The sequence below is a fragment of the Engystomops pustulosus genome, chromosome 5, assembly GCF_040894005.1.
Source record: "Engystomops pustulosus chromosome 5, aEngPut4.maternal, whole genome shotgun sequence".
NCBI classification, from domain to species: domain Eukaryota; kingdom Metazoa; phylum Chordata; class Amphibia; order Anura; family Leptodactylidae; genus Engystomops; species Engystomops pustulosus.
In genome coordinates this window covers 36494499-36518078 of record NC_092415.1, presented here as the reverse complement: position 1 = coordinate 36518078, position 23580 = coordinate 36494499, and the positions used below count along the sequence as shown (strand labels likewise).

General features: G+C 40.1%; 1 protein-coding gene across 5 annotated transcripts in view; it reads right to left on the bottom strand.

Moving 5' to 3' along the window:
* The window catches only part of PAG1 (phosphoprotein membrane anchor with glycosphingolipid microdomains 1), a 124428-nt gene that overhangs the window by 17218 nt on the left and 83630 nt on the right, over positions 1-23580 (bottom strand). The window contains exon 1 of one of the 5 annotated variants that reach the window (XM_072151642.1): positions 23009-23202. The exons of the other annotated variants lie outside the window; for them this stretch is intronic. The gene's annotated coding sequence lies outside the window, so the exon portion shown is untranslated. Of the gene's footprint in view, positions 1-23008; positions 23203-23580 lie in introns of those variants that run through there. 5 annotated transcript variants of the gene reach the window in all.

Here is a 23580-nt window from a genome sequence, read left to right as displayed (position 1 = left end):
AGTTCAGAGTGCAAACTGTACTACTGTATGGTCTCCATGAATCTGGCACTTGGAAAGTGTGCACCAACTTTTTTATTTTATTAACATAGAGCGTGCAACACAATTCTGTCGAGTCATGGTAATAAATGCGGCGCATGTCCGAATCGGCACCAGAATGCCTGCATAAGTGCAAAAACAGAGGAGTTCACCAAAGAACAGTTATTTTCAGCTTCCTTTACAAAAGTGAGATGGGAAACTGGATCTCCAAGTCAGTCTAAATTTGGCACCATGAGTTTACAATGTTAGGACAATTGACCAGTTTTTTATCACACTGTATAATGAATAAAGCAAAAATATTGATTAAAGGAAATCTACCATCTGTTGTCATGCATTGTGAACCAAACATACCTTGAGAAGGCTGTAGCTACACTGATGCAGAAACATATCTTGTTTAATCCCTGAACTGAGTGGTTTTGCTGAAATAATTATTAATAATTGTTATCAGTGTAGCCACAGCATTCCCAAGGTATGTTTAGTTCATAATTCATAAAAGCAAATGGTAGATTTCCTATAAGGTTTTTATATAGAGACCTTAATATTACCATGGTAATGGCTTTGAACTAATTCTGTAGCCTTACTGCCACACATCTGATAGGAGGAGGATCAGACTACTTAAGAGTTTGTTTGTAGTCTGTAACCATGGAGATGACAAGTCCAAGCTATAGATACAAATGCAGACTTTATTTTTTTTTATTTTAGATAAAATTACAAAAAAAAAAATGGAAATGTGGACATAGCATTGATAACGGATTTATTTTTACTTCTATACGGTTACTACTTGAACTGAAATGTCATTTGATAATATTTGTACATCACGATGACGATAATCTGACTCTTTGGCATCATTCATAATTTATAACCTACAATAGATGGATATCCGCAGACATTTATTCACAGATATTATTTCAGGTCTCAGAACAAAGGAAGCATGCCATTCCATGAACAATCGCTGCATGATCCTCCATAGCAATGAAGGAATATTAAGCGACGTGGGTCTCCCAGGCCGACAGACCTGTAGGCACATAATGTGCAGATAAATCATATCTAAAGAGAAAATCAGCCCTCTCCTCCTCAAATTAATGCAACAGAAAATGTAATTGTGTAGCTTTGGAAAGGGAAGGCAAGGCATTAATTAAATTACAGCCACTAATTAGCCCGTCTTGTCACTGCAATTCAGCGCGCTCTGCTCACCGGACCGGATAAATCAAGCGAGCCTGCCTGGCCCTGACAGTAATACATTTTATTCGGACCCCGAATGACATCCATGCAGAGTTGGAGGTTAATGCATGGCGGGGGATCATCAGTTTTGGTTAGCAAGGATTTGCTTTGCTGATTTGTTTGTATTGTTGCTTGTCTTTTAAATAGTAATTTCCCTTTATTACACACAGTTATTATAATATTCCAGTGATTATCAAATGACCATTATAAAATACCACAGACATAGAAAAGCCACAGGAAAACTTGTGTATTTCTCCCGTCTCCAGTGGGGACGCAGAGATCATAAAAGGTCTATGTAAAGGTCACCCTAGATGGAGTAGGGCCTATGTATTTTTCATCGTTGCTAATAGAATGAAACTATACCTAAGAAATCCATCATAACAGACTAACCTTTTAAGTGAAAAATAGGAAGAAACGTCAGGTAGTACAGGCAGTTGCGTGCAAGATAGGTTCCATAGGTTTGTTCTTAAGTTGAATTTGTATGCAAGTCGAAACTATATTTTATAATTGTAGGCTCCAGACAAAATTAACTAGACGTCTTTAACTAGGGTTCATCTGTAAGTCGGGTGTCCTTAAGTAGGGGACCGTCTGTAATCTAAAATAAACAAAAGTGCATATTTTCTGCCAAAAACTGATCATTGGGAGTTCGACAACAAAAACCCTGCCAGGCCCCTCCTCCCCGATAAACTGTTTGTACTAGAGTCAAAGTCGGCTGCCCTGTCTGTAATGTAGTGACCACCGAAGTGAAAGAGCGGCACCAGCAATGTGGCCATAGTACATAGTATGTTGCAAATTAATTTTGCAAAAAATGTTGCGGATTTTATGTGCACCATATTTTCAACATAAAAGCTTACTCCCCTGATTTTTTTTTTCCTGGATTTTGAAAAAAAGTTTCTAAAAACCTTTCCTATTTTGGTATTACTGTAAAATGCTATGGATGGGAAAGGGCCTCAAATCCTTGCTCCCAAACTTGGCCTTTGATAACATGTAGGCAATGACCCGAATTCAATTGGACAAATGAGTCTCACAGCAATTACTAGTTTAAAGAGATCATTGGAATGGAACCGGCTGCTTAAAGGGAATCTATCATCAGGATTTTACCCAAGCCACAAATAAAATTGATGTTTGCGGTTGTTGGTAAACATCATTTGCCATGACTATTTTGGGATATGTATATGGGGAGAATACAGATTTGGGACATCTCCAGCATTTTAGGTTGTGTGTGTGTGTGTGTGGTGATTGTTAAACTATTGGACCCCACAATTATTATGCGAATAATAGTAACATATAACCCATGTGCCCAAGTATATAATATATTTCAGTTTGACAAAGGTCATAGTAAAAAAAGGTAAGGAATAAACATCAGTCCATCAAGTCCAACCTATAAAATAATAGTGTTTATCCAGAAGAAGGCAAAAACCCTGCAGGGCTGAAGTAGCCCAAAGTTATTCTGACACCTAATACCCAACTCAAGTTGTAAAGGATGCCCCCTGCCTATGGTGATGGTAGAACCACCTCACCTCTAGGTGTAGAGGATGCCCCCTGCCTATGGCGATGGTAGAACCACCTCACCTCTAGGTGTAGAGGATGCCCCCTGCCTATGGCGATGGTAGAACCTCCTCTCCTCTAGGTGTAGAGGATGCCTCCTACCTATGGTGATGGTAGAACCTCCTCTCCTCTAGGTGTAGAGGATGCCCCCTGTCTGTGGTGATAGTAGAATTGCCTCTCCTCTAGGTGTAGAGGATGCCTCCTGACTATGGTGATGGTAGAACCTCCTCTCCTCTAGGTGTAAAGGATGCCTCCTGACTATGGTGATGGTAGAACTACATCTTCTCTAGGTGTAGAGGATGCTCCTGTCTATGGTGATGGTAGAACCTCCTCTCCTCTAGGTGTAGAGGATGCCCCCTGTCAATGGAGATGGTAGAACCTCCTCTCCTCTAGGTGTAGAGGATGTCCCCTGTCTATGGTGATGGTAGAACCTCCTCTCCTCTAGGTGTAGAGGATGTCCCCTGTCTATGGTGATGGTAGAACCTCCTCTCCTCTAGGTGTAGAGGATGCCCCCTGTCTATGGTGATGGTAGAACCTCCTCTCCTCTAGGTGTAGAGGATGCCCCCTGTCAATGGAGATGGTAGAACCTCCTCTCCTCTAGGTGTAGCGGATGTCCTCTGTCTATGGTGATAGTAGAATCACCTCTCCTCTAGGTGTAGAGGATGCCTCCTGTCTATGGTGATGGTAGAACCTCCTCTCCTCTAGGTGTAGAGGATGCCCCCTGTCTATGGTGATGGTAGAACCACCTCTCCTCTAGGAATAGAGTAGGCCACTTGTCTGTGGCAATAGCATAACCACCTCTCTTTTAGGTGTAAAGAATGTCCCCTTGTCTTGCCATGAGGCCTAGGTATAAAAAAGATACCACCGTGTCTGATAGCAGTATATGCTGGAAAAAGCTAATAAAAGGCCCAGACTGCGTTTATACATTGCAATCAATTGCGGATGATACACAATTCTAACGCAATGGGGAGGGGCTTGACTGATCGAAAATGCATTTTCAAATGCAAAACAGGTTGTGCTCATTCTGGACTGCACGTCACTCAGCGAAAGCACTTACATTGCGTTTCGAAATGCAATGTGTGAATGCCGCCCCAAATGCAGGGCACACACAGCCTTACCTACCTTTCCAACAGAATCCCTGAAGTGCAGCAGCTTGTTGAAAATGTTGGAAAATTGTTGAGTGGCCTACGGCTGTCAATACGGTCTTCTAATAACTATAGAATATCACCAGAGATGCCACTTTTTAACTGATCCTACTTGTTAGAGAAGAAGGTAATTAAGGGGCTATACACTTATGTAAAAACTATTGTTTTCCCTTCCATGCAATCTCCCATCTCAAAAAAGCTGTAAATCATCACATAAATCTAGCCGTGACATAAAGCAGTGCAGTATGTAAATTAGGCATTAACTTGCTAGACTCGCCCCGCGCCACAATGAGATGAAATTATCTTGGCCGAACACAATATTGTGACATTGAATAAAAACAACTGCTGTAAACGGGAGCGGAGGAATTCAGAGCATAAATCTGAATTGCGAGGTTTATTTATGTGTCGGCCCTGCGAGGAGAGAAGGAAGAGATTTCCAGTTGATTGCATTTATTAAATTCGGAGAAGAGATGTTCAGCCAGGCAATACTTCTAGGATTGTGATAACACCGGGGCTATGCTCTAATTCCCACAATAAGTGCCACTGATCAGCCCGAAACCCTTGTAAAGCCCCCTCCACACAAGCTGCATACATAATAGAGATGTATGACAGGGATGAGCTCTGCACTGCACCTAACATATATCTGTCACTTAAAGGGGTACCTATACTTCTAGGATTTGATAAAAATCTGGACCTTCACTGTCATTGATAAGCCCTAAACCCTTGTAAAGCCTCTTCCCATACACCTGTATTAGTATGCATGCAGTAGTGTGAAGAACAACTTAGCAGTAATAGTATATACACACATATCATTTTAAGGTGTTTTCCTACCAAGTATATTTATGGTAACTTTAGAAGAATCAATGACAACTGCAACAAAATTAAAGAAATTAAATTAAAGGAGAGTCCCTCGAAAATAGTCCCTGGTAATGCACAAATGCTGGTGTACTCGACTTACTTAGCAGTTGCTTTATATGGAAATTATGTCATCAGTTCCCACCTGTCACCCTATCACATCCCTGGGCCGACCTGGACTTTCCAATTCCTACAGTATCGGCTTTACAGAAGTCCTGCTCTCCGTGAATTCTCTGTAAATCCTATCGACATAAGGTAATGGAATTCTGAGTTTAAAATGACCTGTCCTTTCATTAAACAGACTTTAGAACGGCATGAATAGGTGTTATGCCTCATTTCCCCTGTGGTGGCGCTGTGGAGAAAATAAAGACCTCACAGGTCCGAAAAGGTTGATCAGTCTAGCGTCAAAGGGCCATCTTAGCAAGTAGGGATTGTTTAAAGTGAAGTATATAATCAACAGCTGGTATTATTTTTATTCTTTACCATCAGCTTCAATCTTGTTGATAACAATGGTCAACCTCACTGGATAATTGAAATCTTTCTCGCCTGGTGTTTATAAAATGTATGAAGAAGGTACCCTTAGGAGGGAGATTCTCCCAGAATTATAGTCATTCCATGAGTTACCTCAGATGTATTTTAGGCGGGAAAATTTCCCGCTTATAGCGGAATGTAATGTGTTACACTATCGGTTATTTTATGGTGACGTTCGAGACAGTTTATGTACAAGGTTCTATTTTTCTGTAAGGAAATAAAGGCCATTGCCAAATTTTCATCCAGCTAACCACCCCACCTGTGCTTATTTCTGTTAATGTTATGCGTGTATGTATGGGGTGGAATCCTATCATGCGCCAAATTACAGATCTACTCTGTCACCGGCAAATGATTCTTAGCAAGAATCAGTCATTTGCAATCATTTACATTCCAGACACGATTTAGCAGAACTTCAGGATAATTTCCTTAAATACAAATTGTTTTACAGAAAGGTCTGTTTCCACATAATGCACAGAGACTTCATCAAATATTGCAAATCCAGTCCGGACTTAAATCAATCCCTAATTAGTTCATTAACTGTAATCACAAGGAAGCAGTAGTCAGTTTTATCGGTCGGAGCACAACTTCCAAATGAACACATTTAGAATCCATTCATCAGATATTTTTCATAGTCTGATGCACAATTGAGGCTACAAAGAGAACTTACCAGGAAATGCCCAAACTCCAGAAACTTACCTCCTGCGCACACTCTAAAAAGAGACTATTTGACTTAACATCTTAATGCTCATCTCTGATGAGGGACCACAAAGTCCTTTCATTTTTGGAAAGTAACTTGTACTACTAATTTTGGACCCATAACAGTGGAGCAACACCCGGCCATACAAGTAGGATAGTGGTCATCTCAATGAGTTGAATGGCCGACAGCTATCTCCCTGGACTCTCCAATAGTGCTATGCTCCAGTCAGCCGGGCCATCTGTAAAGGTGTCCAGAAGAGGGTAATTGGTGAAAGCTTTTGCCAGAGTTACCTCTTTGGTATTACAATGATTTGGTAGTAAAAATCGACATCTGGAGGTTGAGAGGAACCTTGCTTGCTCAGGCTGTTGCTTTTTTGAGGTACAGAACCAGAGATAGACAGGCGGGAACTGGATTTTTATCTTCAGCTTGCATTTTTACCAAGTCCTTTATCTCCAGTTTTGTAGATAAAAGAACCACAAGTGTCATGCAAATGATTTGAAATATGAGAACCTCATCTTTAATGTGACACCAAAAGCCTGTTGCTATGTAGGTGCTAGGATTTTAGGTATTATGGAACCAAAGATAGGAGTGTCCTAATCCTCAACTTGACCTTATAGGAATTCTAGAAAAGTCATTTCATACCCTACCTGATGGCAATAGTAGATCAATGGGGTAAAATCTGTTGACCTGTTCCCTTTAAAGGGGGTTGACCAGCACACATTATTGATGTCTAGTCTTCAGACAAGCAGGGTACAGTCACACGTGGCGTTTGCCACGAGGAAGGGCTCGCATATGTGCTTCCAGTGAAAACATTGGGTGAACGCCAACGACTGGTCACGCCAACAGGTGACCTTTAAAAAAAAAACAGCTAAAACTGCACCTGCACCTCCTTCTGTCCACTTCTGTTCATATGTTTATAGGGCATAAAGCAGCTTAATGGTATTGGGACTGAGTGTTGGCACCCACCAATCAAGAACTGATGGCCTTACTAGAGGCCACGACAGCAATATCAAATCCATTCTAGCTCCTTTAAATAAAACACAGGACATAGAATATATGAATGACATTCTCTGTTATGTAAAGTAGGACGGATCTGAAGTTTACCGCTGTACAATACTGCTCATCTCTCTTCAAAGACACCACAGACACGTATTGTGTCATGGTATACAGTACATTCTACAAAAGAGACAGATGAAAGGTCACAGACGGTGTTATATGTTACGGATGCTCTCAACTGCGTTTGCCTACAACTTACCGTGTTTTTCGGCCTATAAGGCGCACCAAAAATCCTTTAATTTTCTCAGAAATCAAAGGTGCGCCTTATAGGCCAGTGCGCCTTATATATGAACTTATACAGAAATGTACTACAGACAAGATGTACTGTACATTTACCAGTGTTTAATAGCTCCATCCCCAGAAATTTCCCGGGAAGTGTAGCTGGCTTGAACTGTGCACAGGTCTGCCACCTGCTGGTCATTTTTAGGTACTGCATTTGATCCTGCGCCTTATTCTCCAGTGTGCCTTATATATGAACCTAAATGTCTTAGCAGGCATTTATTAGAGGTGCGCCTTATAGTCCGGTGCGCCTTAACGGTGATTATAAATTGTTGTCTCTGAGGTTTCTCAGTTCCTATTTTAATCCTGAGTTCATGCCGCGCCCTCACAAAGTTTCGGTAATGTGTCTGGTTGCCCTAATTGGACAGCAAAGTCATGATATTCAATTTCATGTAAATTTGATAACAGGTAATTAATGTATTAAATTATTTAGTGATTATATTTATTTATTAATTGGTTGAAATATCATTTGAAAGCGATATTATCAGATTTCCTTTTATTAATTAACACCAAAATAAACCTCATGGTAATTTTTTCACCGACTTTGATGCTGTTGTCTTTATTTTAGATCATTTAGATGTACGCTAACTTGCATGTTAGTCTTCACAAACAATCTCACCACAAACCTCAAACAGATAGTACGATTAGAGGAAGGAAGTGATGTCAACCCACGGAAACAAGAAAACTTAAAGTGTAACCAAAACTTTGAAATGATTAAAGTTTTATAAAATTAATAGATCACGTGGTAATAGTACATTGTGTAATATATTTCATAGTGTAAAACAGCTTCTATTTTTGCCGTTTCTTCTTTGTCCTGTATCGAGCAGTATATCTTAAATGTACAGTTAAAGAAGGGTAAAGGTTAACTCTTTCCATACCTAGAGAGTATTATTTTCCAAGATCATTCAGATCTCAGATGATTAGGCTATTTGGGGACTGTCTGTAAAGAGTTAAGTCATTGGATACCCCACTAAACTAACCTTGTTCACAGGAAGGGTATGAAATATTAATTCTAGCATTCTCTCTTTAGTAACATTTTATGAATTTACTTTAAAGAAAAGCCAAAAAGACAGTGAGTTACCGTAAGTAATTTTTAGAGGCTTCAGGGGTGGGGTAGAGATGTTATTTTCATGTGCCCCTGCAGAGTGTAACATCATGTGAAGTTACAGTATCCAGGCCTCTGGCAATGCCCCTATAGCAATTATGGTTCATTAGCATAAATGTAAAAGTTGCTTTTATAAGAAACACAATAGAACAATGGATAACAAAAAAGATTATCTGAGCCACAATGCCTGGTTTATCAAGCTCAACTTGCCCCTTATTTTGTTTCCGCTGTTTGCTCCCACCTTCAAAAAATCCTTTTTAAAATTTTTCCTGCATACAAAGTGGTGTATGTAGGGAAAGAGGGGCGATTTGAACTTTTAGGTTATTCTTTTTTTTTTTTTTTAATTAGACCACCTAGGGTACTTTAAGCCTAGATTGTCTGATCGATCCTACCATATACCGCCATACCATGGTAGTATATGGGTATTTTGTACATGATCTGTTAGAATATGCCACTAGCACATTGTAACACATTGAGATAAGAGATAAGAAATAAGGACATAGGAACATATTTCTTTGATAAAGTACACAACAAAGTTTACTATTATCATCTGCACTATTGATAAATGCAATTTTATTAAACGTTAAATCACATTGCAAAAGCAAGATTTAAAGTAATTTGGGTCAATAAGTATAAGATATACAGAATGTCTTGGAAGATAATTAAACATTAATGTACGATGAGAGGTTTTTCATCAAAGTAACTCCAGTAGTGAACATTCCCGTGTAATGACTTAATAGACCGCAATGTTACAAAGAGCTTCCTGGGAACTGAGCTAAATGTGATCTTCTCACAATCTGAGCAAAGTCGCAAGAGCCACTCAAGACATCACTTATCAGTGTCACATCCTCAAATCATCTTCTGCAGCCACTTAGATGAAAATACTGACATCCCTCACAGAAGCTGATAACTAAGAAAAGCTAAAGGACACAAAATACTCATAGGTACAAACTGTAAAGAGGATTTAGTAAGATGTATATACAGTAGTTGTATACATATGTAAAGATAATCTAATTTAACTCGCGCTCATTTCACATCATCGTTATTTCCTTCTGTTAACTTAAAGAATGGAGGTTTAACGTATCACTTAAAAATTCCATTGACATCAATGTAAATTTAATGTCATCCGTTATGTTCCGTTCAGACAGGGATCCATTATCCATGCAGTTTTTGGTTGGAAAAAATGACGGAGGCTGCAGAACTTTTTCGCCGTTTGAAAAAAAATGCATGGAAAACAGATCCATGATAAACTGACCATAACCGATGACATAAAATTTACATTGATGTCAATGCAATTTTTAAACCTTTATTCTTTACTTTTTTAATGGAGGGAATGAACAGTAATGTCAATTTAGCCTAACTGAGTTATCAGAATTTGGGATTGTGGTGGAATGTGTAGCAGATATTTATGAAAAGAAATGTTGAAATTGAACTGTACCCAAGGTTTTCAATGGAAAAGAAAGGAATTCTGTGTACAGTCATTTCCATCTTTCTAATTTATTTTCAAATTTAAAACAAAGTACAAATTGGGGCACATGTATCAAACCAGTGGCTTGCTTTTTTACTTTAATTTTTGAGACTTTTCCTGGCGCATATGCTTATTGCGCCTGTGGCAGATCAGATGTACCCTGAATCCAGATGTAAAAGAAAAAGTCCCAAAATCTGACACGAATCTACAGTTTCTCTATATGAGGCATAGAAATTAGTTTGAAAACAGATTACGACTTTTAGGCACTTTTTGCAACCACACGTATTAATAATAAAAATCGCTAAGATACCGTATATACTCGAGTATAAACAGAGTTTTTTTCAGCACAAAAATTGTGCTGAAAAAACCTAACTAGGCTTATACTTGAGTCAATACCTCAAGTCTGGTATGGAATATCCTTCCTAGAATTCCATATTTTAAGTTAAATCTCACCTATTTACACACACACATACATACATATATATAATTATCACCTACAAAATCCTATTCAAAAGGAGCAGAGAAGAGTCACTTTTGCCAGAGATGAGTCAGAGGCTTCAGGAGGAAAAGTGGTGTAACCCGAGGGGTTGCAGAGGGTGTACCTTTACTTTATGAGAAGACTAGTACTATAAACAATACATTTTAATTTGGGGCCTGGAACAAATTCTGTACTGGGGCCCAACTGTTTCATGTTACGCCACTAAAGAGAAGCATAGTTTCAGCTTCAGCTCTTAGGTTCATGGAGCCATTCTTTTGGTAATGTTTAAAGAATGTAATCTTTCAAATCTGTGTGATACAGAAGATGAGACACAGGCACTTAAAGACATAAGTGAAATGCAGATAAAGATCCATATCCTGTCTATGTTGGTAACTACATTTATCTCTGGTTCTGTAACTCACATAACCACAATACTGATGTATTGTGAACGATTCTCATATTTAAATCAGCATTGCTGTAGGTACAATAGATATCAAAATATGGGCGCCTGAAGCAACACTTCCAATCAAGCCTCTAAAAGTGACTGGTCCTATGACTCCTTGTAGACCCCCTTATGGAAGTCACCAAAAGGTGTGTGGGTACAGCTATGGCACATAGTTGCTTATACACATGTTAGAGGCCAGGTATAAACAGAATATAGTGTGAAAACAGCCCAAGAACCTAGTTAGGACCTAAAATCATGATCATAATGAACTATATAAGAACACCAGATCAAGCTTCAATGGTTGGATCAATGTGATCTGAACCTTCTCTCCATCACGTTGATCGTCACGTAATAAATTATCCGAATGTCATTATCACTCCAGGGAATATTCCTGGAAGGGGTAGAAAACTATTGTTTTATTCTAACAAGGTAAATTACTGCACTTCTCCATGATGGGAAGCCCCCGGGACTGGAGACATTTTTATGCCGCTCAGATACTGATCAGATTTACACATTACAATTAGAGGCACAATTCGGCATATTCTCGGTTGGATTGTGTGTGTAAAAGCAGCCGTAACAAAAAGGAAAGGGGATTCATTATTCATTACGTACGGCTAAAGTGCAACAACTCCTTTCCCAGCACTTAGCCGCTATACTGGTAATTGGCGATAAGGAGCACCTTTCTATGGGCCGTCACAATGGATTTCAGGCATAATGTCCGTGACTGCAAAAAGTATCTGCTCCTACGATCGAACAGCCCCGTTACTTCACCGGAATTTATAAGAGCCTCACATACACATGGACGATCATTCACTTTAATGGTCTGGCATTTTACCCCTTAGCTCCACGAGACGTGGTCAGAAGAAGAACGCCATATAAACAGCACATATCACAGACGCCAATCCCCCCCTTCACTTAATCCTCTGGTGTCTCGAGAAAATTGACAAGACTTGTGCTGCACTCACACTGAAAGATGAATCAATGCTAACAAACCACTATGGGGCTATCCGGTTCTAGAAATAAATATATGGACAGGCAGCGAGTAAGGCCGAGCCTGGCAGTGATCAATTACCCAGCGCTATCACAATGTCCCTGCCTTCTCGCTAAATGCCACATAACATTTCATTGCCCTCATTAAATTGCCACCGGTGACTATATTTCATAGCCAGGAGAAAACCATTATCCTCTGTGTCTGCCATCTACAATACAGCACATGTGGGACCGCAGGGCAGTATCTCACTTCCAGGAGGCTGATAATAAAGGACATATATAATATAAGCACAGAAACTAGATTAGTATTGGCACCACCAAACCAGGACAGAACCTATATCTATTCCCTGCATGCTGAACAATAAATGATCAATAGGAATCTAAATTAGTATGGTCACTATAAACTCAGAGGTTGTGGACTGCTAAAAAATTCTGTAAAAAGGAAAAAATCCTGACAGGACTCGTAGTAAAGACAGTGCGAGTCCTGATAACTCCGCCCACACGAAACGATTGACAGTGAATCCTGATTACTCCACCCACACATAGTGATTGATTGAGAGTCCTGATTACTCCACCCACACACAATGATTGACAGTGAGAGTCCTGATTGCTCCTCCTACACACAATGATCAACAGTGAGAGTCCCGATTACACCACCTGCACACAGTGATTTAGGATCCTGTCACATGTGGACTTTGCAATGTGCTCATGTGTTTGACACGTTGGGAATGTTAGTGGGGTCCACACAATAGTAATTTTTAGGTAATCTTAGTTTATTATTAAGGAAATGTTAGTTTATTTAGTAAATAACCTAAAAATTACTATTGTGTGGACCCCAATAACATTCCCAACCATCCCTTTGCACCGGTCCAGTCACACCTACCGGTATCTACATTATTGATAAAAAATAGAGCATTTCAGCTGACATTTGGGCAGCCCTAACATGGGATACTTATAAGGCTACTATACAAGATTTTTTAAGGTACACCTCCATTGTGTGGTGAGGGTATACCCTAAATATATGTTGGTCTACCTTAGATTGTATTTAGAGGGCTTTATCTATTCCTAATAGCAACCAGGAGCCCTGTCAGGATCTACTCAGCTTTTTACTCCAAATGATATGAGCTCTGTGATGTATAGCATGACAGAGCTCGGCTTCTGACCCTTTATATTATTTTGATTTGTTACAGGAAGGGTCTCTAAACCTGCACATGTGTGAACCCATCCACTGAAGTCTATGGGAGTTGTGTGTTATCCAACACCACATACATACACAGCTACCTCTCACCAAACATACATCCATTATTTGTCACTCTGAGCCTATATTCATGTTGGATGTGATCTGCACAGGCAGAAGGAAGGAGTCGCTGTAATCCTATTTAAATGATGGCAGCGATGAATATCTCTCTGCCCTTCTCCTGAAATACAGCTGGCAACGAGACAGTGGTGTCACCGGCGTAGCATAGGTTTCTTGTAAGACTCCTTCTACCTGCGTCAGCCCATCTGTCATGCTTCATAGAGCCTCAAGTCATCGAAATCTTCTGTAATTCAGGATTATGTCAATTCTGTTTTGCTCTATTAACACAGTCAAGATACAGAGAACCTGTCAATTAGTCTGCTGAAGGGGCCACAATATCTGATTTATGTGTCTGGAGAACAGAATTGTTAAAGGGACAGTACAACAATATCCCATTTAAAATTAAAGATACACATTTAAACATTGTTGCTGTGCAACATAGTGAAATCTAATCTCTCATCCCTTTAATATGGTGTAGGACTTAAAGGGAACCTGTCGCCATCTTTTACCCCACTGAACGAACGATCAGCATCCTCAGTAGGATATGGATCATCCTTTGTAGAATTCCCTTTTTAAAGTTAAATCTCACTGTTTACCTATACAAAAAAAGATCACCCCCAAAGTCATATGCAAATGAGCCAAAAAGTCATATTTTGACTGAGAGGAGGTGTCTCTTCAGATGGCCACACTTTTGGATCAATAGTACCTAGAACTGTAGTTGTGGTCACATAACAAAGATAAGAAATTCATCTTTCAGTTCCGATCGCTCTGGCTTGTGGTTCTGTAAGCTACAGAACCCGAGATACAGACCGTTAAAGACGGAGTTGTAAATTTGAGATGCATAAAAATACTAATGTTATTTTATTATATAAGATAATATTATATTGTATATGCGACCAAAAGTATCTAAGTATTATAGATCCCAAGATAAGGACATATGAAGTGATGTTCTACCCTGCAGCTTCTATCAGTGACTCATCTCAGGCTGTCTTTATCTCTTTTGCATATTACTTAGGAGTAGATTTAAGGGGACCCAAACCATTAGAAGCTTCGGGTTGGGTCTGGGTTTGGCTCAACTTCCCCAATGTTATTTGAAATGGTCCACTCATCACTTGGAGGGGGATTTTATTTTCTATAGGCAACATAAAAGAGGGAATTCTAGAACTAATATTTCATATCCAACCGTTGAGTGCGTATGGTGGGTTAAAGCTGGTGGCAGTGTCAACTCATCTAGTGGGGCCATTACTGGTCTACCTTGGGTTGCCTTCACTGAGACTGCTCAACACGAGGAATTGCACCTAATTGGAATATTAGGTCCTGTCACAGTGGTCCGCTTTTCAATTGAACCGGACTTCTGCAGCAATGGTTCCTGACTACCCAATGTAGCCATAGTAAGGGAATGGCAGTAATAGCAACAATACAACAATTCTGTATCTGCTGCTATCATATTTTATGCTCACGGATTGATGCCGAGGGCTGTGTTAATTCAACATATTGTCATTCTGCAGAATGTTTACCAGAGATGATTCTGCTAACTCCCTTTGGGGGACATAATCCCCTGGCAATGGGGGAACTAAACTGTGTTATTATTACTAGGAGGAATTAGGCTATACATTACAATCACTACTGACGATGAAGTTTTTGTCTAGACTGCAAGCTTCTGGGTTAAAACCAAGATAAATGAGCAAATATAAGTGTAAGATTATATTGAAACAATTTCTAGTTGAATTTCTGAGAAGAGAAAGAATTGTGGGTGATATTTCTATGCTGTCTCATGTACTGCGATTAGCCGCTCTTCCCTGAGATAACGCGGTATCCTGACGAGTAGAAGCAGTCAGAAGGGAGATGAGAGAAGCTTTCATACCTATAACTGCGGTGATCAGCCAGCTCTGAAGTGATAAGATAGGGCTGCGGCATGATAGGTGCTAAAATTCTCATTTTATTAACCTATTCTGGCAAACGAGACCGCCTACTGCATACCAATTCACTAGCGCTCATACAATTATAACCCCTCCCAAGCCGATGGAAATATATCACCACACAGATATATTGCACTCCCACTTGGGTGTTTTCAAACTTTAGGATAAATTATTGACTAAATATATTTAGAAACAAATAATATTTTAAAGAAAAAATAGGGAGGGGGTTTGCTTGATGTAGAGGATATAAAAATGTCAAGTACCGTACTAACTTAAGTTACGCTAGATAGACAAGTACTAAAGACAAAAAACTGGAACCTATACAAGTAGAGGGGGGGGGGGGGTCCTGATCCTCAGGGCTCACAACCTATGTGGGAGGGTAGATGGAGATGCTAGGTGAAGGAGCATAGTGGTGTAGGTAATCACTAAACAGATGGGTTTTAAGGATGTGTTTGGCAGGTGTGGAAAGCCCGATTTAGAGTTACGTAGAGGTCAAGAGAATGAGGGATGCACGTGAGAAGTCTTTGAGATGGCTGTACATCAAGTTGAGGGTAGGAAAAAAAAGCAAAAGGACTTGTGTGGATCTGAGATTATGTGTGAGACGAGGTCAAAATAGTTTCTTGGGCACACTAAAAAAAAAATTAGTTTCAACTTTCAAACAACCATTAGGAACTAAACCCTAGTAGCCCAAAACTGGCTTGCTTTTTGTTAAGCCGCTGGTATCCAGTATTAGAGCACAAGCCCAACGGAGGATCCTCTGGGACTCTGGTGGGCCAGTCCTACACCAGATACATGGAGGGGACAGGTTGTGGATGGCTTTGTAAGTCAATGATAATATTTTGAAGGTTTTTGACTTCATAGTGGGTAACCAGTGGAGAGACCAGTAGAGCCGAAAAGCAGATGAGAAATGTGGAGATGTGCATATGTTTACAGTGGAGTGAAAAACCCAACACTACGGAGCCACTCGTATTCCTGAACAATGGAACGGAAAGAAAGATTTAGCATACCAGATTCTCCCATTCCGTTCATGATCATACTATTTCTATATGAAGATAATGGGCGCATTTACTTACCCAGTCCTTCGCAATCCCCGATCCGGAATATGCGCCGGAATGCACATCTGCTGCGATTCAAGAAGATCGTGCGCCCGATATCCTGCATGTGTCACTTCCCTGATCAGGTCCACTGGAGTGCACCTTCTTCCTCCTGGTGCATGTAAGTGCTTGGCTTGCGCCACAAATTTAAATGTTAAATCGAGGGCTTAGTCTGAATCCGTTAGATCATCCCACGGCCTGCCCCCTGTTTTCTGTCATGTGGAAGCCAGAGCCGATGCGTCAAAATCTGATCGCGTTCGACACAATCCCCGGCTCAATCCCCGAAAAGTTGGGAAACCCGACGAAAATGTGGCCGTGGGACTCTTAGTAAATAAACCCCAATAAGCGGAATGGTTCGACTAGAAGGTGGGTTGTGGCTTCTACTGTAGCTTCTCCTATTGTCCTGGAGAACCCTTTTAATAACAATATTAGCCAATTAAATCTATTGACCATTCTCAGTCTTATAATGTTGAAGAAAACATTATATTTATTAGGGTTAGGGCTAGATCCTTAGAAGTTCAGATTGAAGAACCTTTCCAATATTTTCTGGTAACCATTATACTATAGGAGAAAAGCAGACCACGGACAGATGACACAGCTATGATTAATAGAGACTGGAGAAAACACTTCCCTTATACATGGACAATGGCTTTTCCTTTGAAGAATAAAGGGAGTGGAGTCAGAACAGCAGTAACACACATGGAAATCACTCTGTAATAAGTGAGAGGACATGTGCCAAAATCCAGCAGAGAGCAGGACACAAATAAGTCATTGCAGAACATCAGTTATTCTTAGCATAAAGCAGCTCTTACCAGATTTTCCCATGCCGTCGCTAATGAATATAAGTATTATATGAGGTCAGCGTGGATGTAACACATGCTTGTCCTTTATAAAGGAACAGGAAGTGGTTATATTCAGCCTCAGTGGGATAGAAATGTCTAAAACAGACCAGGGGGCGGATTATAATCATGAATATTCACAGCCTTATGATGAATACTGACCAACGAGGGGTCTATCCCAACCACCTGCTACTCACACTGCGCCCCTCATACCGCTCTATGGCATGTAACAGGATCTGCAAGCCGTCCAGGAATGTCTCCTGAGGAAAAATGCCAAGAATCTCAGATCAAGAAAATTGTAGAAAGGTTATATAGAAGACATTTCCAAATCTTCTAACACCACCCGGGCTCCTTAAGCCATACCCACACTTTCAACACACCGTGCAGGAATTACTAGTCCAGTAGGTAATCTTCTATGTTTAGAATAGGTTCTAAGAATAGAATTTGCAATTTCCTCTGTGTTGGTAGAGTAACTCACTGCTCCCCTCCCTTCATAGAGGTTCAAAGCAACCTTATACATGTGTATGCTTCTGTCTATCTTACTAGCAACATGGAATTCAGCATAAATTTCAGTTAAGAGCAGATAACAAAACGAGGGAAAATTAGGAGAGCCAAAATGAGTATAGAAATACTATATAGCTATAGTATTCTATAAGTGAGTGTCAGCTATATATATGGGATCCTCATGACTTTTCAGAAGAGTAAGATTGGACACCTTTCAAAAACTTGGCTTTAATACTCAATCGTTGTAGGGACCTGAAGCTACCACTAGTGATTTGGAGTAGTAGTTTAGTCCTCTCTCCCTATCTACTCTGCATTCACAGTTGAGCCTTAATCCGGACCCGATCCCATGACTAGGTGTCATAGATTTGTGAATGGGACCTTAGCCGAACATGTGTGCATGTGTGTGGGGTTGTAAGAACCAGCTGTGGGCTGATTGAGTACACAGAAGAACACATTCACATTTAGCAGCTGTGAAATATTCTGTAGCTTCCATTCATGCTATTAAACAAGATTTTATGGTATAAATCTTACGCTATCGTTCAGTAACTTTGTAAAATGTTTTCTTATCTACAATAAACAATAAAAAGTTCATTATAAATTGGTCAGATGCAATGACGCCGGCATCCTGTTGCCTCTCCTTTGGTCGGGCTGTGCAGGATACGAGGTGTTATACTACGCTGTGGCTTTATTTTTGTTGTAGTTGGTTGCAAACTTCCACAAGTGTTCAGTAAAATACTGGCTCCCAGTAAAGTCACTTGAGGTTTGCCAGCAGGCGGCAGAATTGGTTGGGACAGTGGAAATGGCAATTTTGTTTCTCAAATCAAATAATTAGACTTTCATCTCTTTGCAAAAAAAACCCTTAAAATTTTATAAGGGAATCCAGTAGACTTGAATATGCAAAATTGCTCTGGAACATCATACCCTTGTCCGTCAGCAACAGGAGAATATGAAAAAAATTTATTCCAGGATTGTAGCTCTACAAGCAAGTTGGCAGACATGTCCTCATACTGCTGTGTCCTTAAATCTCTGCGTTGAACTGCTTCCTAGTCCCACCCATCTGCTTTCAGTTCAATGTATGGTCAAATAATATAGCAACCCCCTACAGGAGTGATATGAAGGAAGTAAAACTATGCTTGAAAGGGAAACTGTCACCAGGGACCTCATTTTCAGATTGTAAAAGCCCAAGACACCTGTGGTGCAAAAATGCCTCTCTGCCTTTTCTAAGCATTTGCATTACAATATAATTGTGTGTTATAACTTACTCTTGTACCCTGACAAAATCCTGGGGTAGTCACAGAGGCTGGGCTTTGGTGTGGATGCTTTTAAAAAAACAACATGTGACTTGTCTGAGCTGCATGCTGCCTCCATCTTTGTGCTCCTGTACAGCTCAACCCCTCCTCCACTGATCAGATCACCAGGCTGTGACCTCTGAGAAGGAGCAGGAGGTGGAGCTGTACAGGAGCACAAAGGTGGGGGACAAGCTTTGACGAGTGAGTGAGTAACACAGACAAGGCAAATGTTGTTTTTTGAAATGCATCCAAACCAAAGTCCAGCCCCCGTTACTACCCCAGGATTTTGTCATGATGCAAGGTAAGTTATAACACACAATTATATTGTAATGCAAATGCTTAGAAAAAGGCAGATTTGCACTGCAGGTGTAAAGGGCTTCTGAAACCTGTCTTTAGTGAAAATGAGGTCCCTGGTGACAGGTTCCCTTTAAAGGACACCTACCACCAGGATGAAGATTCGTAAACCAAGCACACTGACATACTGTTGTGTGCCCCGTCTGGCAGGATCCACTTTTATTCCAGCTTCTAATGCCCTCGTTTTTAAGAATAAAAGGCTTTAAAATTTAGCAAATTAGCCTAAGGGGCTGCTCTATAAAATAAATAAATACAATTTTATATATAATAGTTTCCTATAAGTGTGTGTGTATATATATATATATATATACACACATACACACATACATGAAACTATCTACATGCTTGATAATAGAACGCAAATGTGAGATATAACATATACAGACACAGAACAGACAAATATATATTATGTAATCCTAATTTCTTAACCCACAACAGTGTAAAATATTACCCTGTAATCTAGAATGCTATATTTGCTCTCTTTCCCCCTCCCTGTTCTCTATAACACATGATAATGGATGGTTTCATTCTATAGGACCGAAATAGAAGTGGGATAAAGCACATCTCTCCATGATATATCACTGCCTGTGGTCTTGCAGCATCTTACACATAAACAGATCTGTAATACAGCGTGTAGTAACTGTATATATAAAACAGACTATCATATAATATGAAATTCATGTTTGAGGTAATACTATATTTTGGTAGCTGTCACATAAAATTCTTTACTACCAGTAACACATTTGGTTCGAGCAAGACATCTGAAGAATTTGGCCACCGGTGTGCAGTGTGACAGAAACAAACTGTGTAACAAAAGGTGTCACATAACTAAGGAGAATAGCAAAGAAAACAAGATCGTAGGCCCTTGTCTGACAAGCTGCATCTCCACTTGAGGAACAAATGATCAAGAAGATGCTTTACCTCGCACTTAAGTTGACCACAGACATGAGAGACAACCTGTCCACCTACATGGAACTGGATGACCATGTAAAGTGTATGGTGACCATGTTGTAAGGTTTTTTTAAATTAACAAGTTATCAAGTGGTAGTAACATCTGAGTGGGGTTCCTTGTGTCCTATTAGGAAGAAGTTCCTGAGTACGTATTTTATTATTATTATAACTATTTAAATAAAGTTATAAAAGTCATGCAAATTAACCTGGGGCGCTCACCTGAGCACCTCGGGGAGAGGTATTTTAAAGGGGACCTGTCACCGTGGACCTCATTTTCACTAGAGACAGGTTACAGACACGTCACATGTTTTTTTGAAATGCATCAAAACCAAAGCCCAACCCCCGGGACTACACAGAGGATTCTGTCAGGGTGCAAGGGAAGTTAGAACACATATTATATTGTAATGCAAATACTTAGAGACAGCAGAAAGACATATTTGCAATGTAGCTGTAATGGGCTTTTGAAACCTGGCTTTAGTGAAAATTAGGTCCCTGGTGATAGTTTCCATTTAATGTATGCACACACCCAAAAACTATGTTGAAGATATATGCACTACTAGACTGTCAACACAATATGTAATCCAGCAGAACACTGTACACATGTCGCTATAATATGCCTGTATATCATTAAGACATTAACCATTGCACACCCCAAAAATGATTCCTGCTGTTACAGATGCCATTTGTATGTATGGAGCACATGTTCTTTATCACCCGTTATCTGAAGAGTTGCTACAATTGAAGGATATTATCAGCCACCGCCAAGAACATTTTGAGACAGGACTTGCTCTTGTTCTGGATTATAAAAAAAGGTCCATCTGTTGGAACAGATTCTTTTACTCCTGGGTCTGTGGCCAGCTTTTGTCCATCGTGAGAGTGGAATGCAACCTACTGTTCCCGGTTAGGAGACGACTATATTGGTTTCCAGTGAAATGGGCAATGGGCTGTCGGACCCGGTGTAGCTTTGCGCACAAAACCATGTTTATACATAGATAACTTTTGATTAAGCTACCATATAAAGTCTCCCACACTGAATTAGAATCTCACCAGGTCTCCAAAACGGCTGTGCGGTGCAATAACAAGCTTTATAATCCAAAATAAATAAAGTTATTACTGCTGCCGTCAATTAACCATCATTTTGGTCAATTAGGAAAGTTAATAATAATCACTACAAGAAAGACACCAGGCATAGGTGATCACAAATGAAATAGTCAGAGGAGGGAAAATTCCTTCAAACCTCATCAGTGGTGCAATTCTTTGGCTATGTTCCCATCAGTGTTTATTTCTGATGGGAAGGAGAGCGTTGTTGTTACCAATGTTTTGCCCAGAACTAAAGCAGACGCCAAACGTACTTCTGTAGTGTCCAGAAGTAAAGGATGAGGCACTGCTTTGTGGTTTCCATTTATGGAAAAAAACAAAACAAAAAAAAAAACAAAAAAAAAACAAAAAAAAAAACAAAAAAAAACAACATTATCCTATATGCTCCATCCTTTTCCGAAATTTCAAGATGAGTTTCGGGGGTTGGTAAGTTAACGAGTGAAACGAATACTGAACAATGCAGAATTTTGAGAAATTATGTGTATTGTGGATTCCGATACATTCATGAGCACATCTGGTACTGTATGCAACATAGATATTTAAAGGAGATCTACAACCAATATCAAGGATTGTAAACCAAGAACACCAACATGCAGGTGTCCCCTCCTCTGACAGGATCCGCTCTTCTTTTAGCTTCTTATGCCCTTGTTTTTACAAAAAAAAAATGATTTAAAAATTATGCAAAGGATGGGCTCCCGGCTCAATCGACACCTATGGAGCCGGAGCCTATCGGGCTCATTTACATAATTTTAGAAGTCTTTTTTGGTAAACACCAGGGCATAAGAGGCTAAAAGAAGTGAGGATTCTGACAGGAGGGAGACAAACCTGCATGTAAGTGTGTTGGTTTATAAGCCCTCATCCTGGTGGCAGATTGATTGACATCAGTCTCTTCTTTAAGCTGATATTGGCGCTGAAGTTATGAGAGGTTAAAGGGATTGCTTGCTTAGGTTAGTCTCATCTACAATAATTCTGTATGGACGGGACGCATTATCATTTTCTATGTACACACCAGTATAAAGCTTCATGCACACCAGTATGGTGCCACACTACGTGGTATTAACACAATATAAACCTCCCTTCAAAGCAAGGTTTTTGATGAAAAATACCTCCAAAACACAGCACCTGGATCACCAGGACATAAGGATTAGCAGAGTAAACATCTACCTGGTACAGCATGGTCTGAGGTGCTGGCATACGCCTCGCCTATCATTGCCCGTGTTGTATTCCACAGGTGATTTCTATATATTATGTTGCCATCCAATTAACGCTTTATAGCAACCAACATCTCAATTTTCCATGCAATAATGTGATATTACATTATCATCATCACCATCATCATCACAGGAGCGGAAAATCTTTCTCTGCTACATATCGAGGGGGTGACATCTTCCATAAATTAAATCTACGCCAAACATTGTACTTGATCTATAGGCACGTGTTCACTTTTAGAAACCCAAAGACCACGTTAGACGCAGGAAATCCCTTCATTCAATGCATGTGCCTGGATACTAGCATAAGCAATACGCTCCATGAGCCATTAATAAGCCGTATCACAAGAGGGATCATAAGCCATTATTGCATACAGATATCATAGGATGAGGAGGACTGGATCCTGGATCTCAGCTGAAATATGGAAAGTGTCTTCCTACAAACTACTGGCACATGATGAGAAGAGTTACTAGACACATGCTTATTATACCGAGTAGTGGAAGTAGTGAGCGCTCCCTGCATGCTGTGAGCGCACACTCACCCCGTATAGATGTCCGCACCATTATACACACTGAAGGCGAGTAAATATATCAGACTTACCAGCACACTGCAACTTTCACCATGGGCCGGAGAAGAGTGACCCCGGGAGCAGCGCAGAAGGAGGCTCCTGACAAAGCCGAGGGGCTAATCCACCATCACACTGGAATTTAAGGATTGCTGTACGCTGGGGCACAGAGTGAATCTGCATGCAGAGCACAGAGCACTTCCTTATTAGGCTGCCAGCTCCTTTCTCAGGCAACAATGCCTCCTCTGTCAGCACACAGTATATTACCACAATGACACTGCCCCTGTGTGGAGACTGTTAACTCGCTGCCTGACAGCCTGCCAAGGGTTAACTCCGTCACCTTGTATGCCGCAGGATAGGCTCCTATGGATATCGATTAGTCCAGCGCATATGGAAAGCCCTGGCTATAATAAATAGTGGTCAGCGCTTTCCAGCAGACATCTAATACAATAGTGAAATCTAATACAACGAGGTCTATATATTACACTATTCTGGGTAATGTGATCAATAGACAATACAATAAGGTGTCACTCACCACTGATGTCATAGCAATTAGTAATAATATTATTAAAATGAACAACAATTGTTAAAATAAATAATAATAATA